At 40.5% G+C, this 3,152-nt stretch overlaps 1 non-coding gene across 1 annotated transcript; it reads right to left on the bottom strand.

Annotated features, from left to right (window-relative positions):
* Positions 1-874: 874 nt before the first annotated feature.
* Positions 875-977, bottom strand: LOC141422818 (U6 spliceosomal RNA). Its single transcript, XR_012447540.1, has one exon. It is a non-coding gene; the product is annotated as a U6 spliceosomal RNA (small nuclear RNA).
* Positions 978-3,152: the final 2,175 nt, after the last annotated feature.

Genomic DNA, 3,152 nt, shown 5'->3' with positions numbered 1-3,152 from the left:
GCAACTACACAAAGCCTAGTAAATGCTAAACAGCTTTTTTTCATAAAAATTCTTTAGCTAAATATTGAGATATATGTATATATCAGTTCACAAAGAAGTGAGCATTAATACATATAGTATTAGCACATATAAACAATTAATAGATATAATTTCATGTTCTACTTTACTTCAGTAAATATTTCATTTGCTAGCATATTCTCACAGAATCTAGAGGCTAACACTGACTAATTAGTGAATATTTTCTATTGTAGACTATTGGTGCGTTTCCATTGCTCCATTTTGTTGTGTCCTCAAGTTCCAGGGCTCTTTGTTTGGTACCCTGAATTCCATGTCTGGGGAAATTAACAAGCTCTGCAACATGAACCCCAACACTTTGATCGCAGACACCTTTCTTCACCTGATGAGGCATAGTTAAGTCTCTCCAGTGGTTGGTGCTGTGGTGTGGAGATGATTGATGGTTCATATCTGAGTGGCCAATGAAGAGAGTCATGAAAGTGGGTTACCAGCATGCTAAAAGGACCAGTCTTTGCGACAATGTCCTCTGATCTAGCTGGGCTCACCCAAATTCATTGTAAGTAGAGGTTCCTTTTCCCAACTTGTCCATGACTATTAAAGAATCTTTGGTTGGAGACCAAAGTTTCCATCATTTCAGCCATGAACATGGAGACTCCTTTCAACTGACTGTCACCAGCCCTGACCCAAGTTAAGGTGCAATGCACAATGAACACTTCTGCTGACTCACACGGCACAAAACACCCAATTTGGGCCATGACTACTAACACCCCATTTTTTGCTTTACCTCCCATATTGGGGCCTGTAATTATACCAACAGCCAGGATGATTAATTTCTTTCTGGCACTAAGTGGTCTACTAGAAAAATATGGAATTCACGAATTTGTGTGTCATCCTTGTGCAGGGCCCAGCTAATTTTCTCTGTATCATTCCAATTTCAGTATATGTGCTGCCGAAGCAAGCACTAAACCTATTTTTAGTGCCACTAGCAATATATAAATAACCACTTTCCCTACAGAAAACAGATAGTTTTTCTTTTTCTTCTTCTTTATTTTATGCAATGTTATTTTAAAGAATTTGTGTGTGTGTGTGTGTGTGTGTGTGTAGCTGGGTATGGTGGCTCAAGCCTGGACTGCTAGCCACTTGGGAGCTAAGATCAGGAGGATGTTGGTTCAAGGCCAGCCTGGACAAAAAGTTCCAGAGACCCCATTCCAATGGAAAAGCTGGGCATGGTGGCACACACCTATCATTCTAGTGATGTCAGGAAGCACAAATTGGAGAATCATGATCCAGGCCAGTTGTTTAACAAGCAAGACTCTTTCTCCAAAATAATAACCAGAGCAGGCGCTAGCAAGCAGGAAACCCTGAGTTCAGAATGCAGTCTGTGTGTGTGTGGATGTGAGGATTGAACTCAAGGTCATGTGCATGTTAAACTCTCACTCTGCACTGAGCTACACCTTAGCCCCTAAAGAACTGTTTTAAATTTGCATTTCAGAAGTTGAAATTATAGTAGAGCCTGGGCTTCTGGTGCTACTTCCAAGTGTCAGAGCCTCTTCAATGGACAGTACCCCCACACATACTTGAAACCAAAGTATCTTCAAGGCCCGTGCCCAGCTAGCCAGCTCACAGGTGCATGTGACTGCTCAAAAGGAAAGTGGATAGCTGCCCTGGTGTACGCCACAGTAACCATTAATGTAGCCTACCAAAGGGCAGACGTTCCCCAAGTAGGTGCTGAATTTCACACGTCTTGGGAGGATTAAGGAGACCTGGTGAGCTTTTCTTCTCTGAAGCTACACAGCAACCACGCATACCTCCTAAGAAGCTTGACTTACCCTGTTCTGTTCTAAGAATGGTAATTCCATGTCTGAAGTCTGTTAACATTTCAAACATGTGGCCCAGTTGTCCTCATAAAGTGCACCCTTTTTTGAGACCATGTGTCTCCAATTTGGATTTGGAAAAATGGTCTTTACTATTTTGGTGCGTCAGTCTCACAACCACTACAATGTGAGCTTATTAAAAGTAAGGGCTCTGTCTTATTTGTCATTCCAAACCTATATCATCCCTTCCCTTTCCTACTACCTATAGCATCCTTTAATTATAAAATTGATTCTACTTGCTCCCTCATCACTTAGCTGCTATTCTTTGAAAACACAAATCCTGAAATAGCACTCATCTCTTTTCTCTCTTCCAAGCTTTGTGTGTGTGTGTGTGTGTGTGTGTGTGTGAAAATGGGTTCCAAAAATATAATTTTCCTTAATGTGTTATATGTGAAATACAGAAGTTATATGCAATAATGTATCTATCAAATTAATTCTTCTGAATAGTCCCTTGTCCTGCTGACAACTGAAGAGTGACATTTGAAAGTCACCAATTTCCCAGATTTCACTTAATACACAAATTAAAGTTGGCATGCCATGAAAGATATTAGCTATGTCAATTACATAGAGCTTTCAATGCAGTGCTTAAGTGAATAGCTCTCAATAAATATTACAAAGATGAAAATAATGCTCAGAAATTACATACAAGTCCAGTACACCCATACAACAAATCCTCTAGGGTATCAGAAGAAGAATTCTGGCAAATGTTTGGATTCTAAATTCTTCACATTATACTGCTTTTACCACAGACCTCACTACTTAACATTTTCTCCCAGATTCCTTCTCCTGGTAGAACTCTCTAGGATCTGGTCTTGCCAAACTGGCACAACCTTCCATGTGCAAGGGGACCGTAGCTATCCTCAACCTCGAGCTTAAAGTCCAATCCTTTTGGACTAAAAGCTTGGACTAAAGTCCAAGCTTTTGCTCCTAAACCATGCTAGATGAGTCAGGTGAGTGTGAGATGAAGGGGATACTTGATTTATAGAATAGTAAGTTTCATTTGGCAAGTATTGTCTTTCAGTATCCATTAGGATTTTTCAGGCTTCACCCAAGAACTTGAATCACAAATTCAGTGTAATTAGGAAGTATCCTTTAGAAGGCAATCACCCATCATTAGTCACACATGTAGATTTCCAGGATGGCTGGTGTGACTCTAGGACAGTATATGACATCCTCTGACTCTGTCAAACTGGGCCCTAACCCAGAGTCTTCTAAGTCTAGAAGACTTGACATCCCATAGCTTTCTTCGGTTGCCCACCAATC

This window comes from Castor canadensis, chromosome 4 (genome assembly GCF_047511655.1).
Source record: "Castor canadensis chromosome 4, mCasCan1.hap1v2, whole genome shotgun sequence".
In the NCBI taxonomy this organism is placed as follows: domain Eukaryota; kingdom Metazoa; phylum Chordata; class Mammalia; order Rodentia; family Castoridae; genus Castor; species Castor canadensis.
Note: the sequence above shows the minus strand (reverse complement) of the source record. Positions and strands in the feature narration are given on the sequence as shown.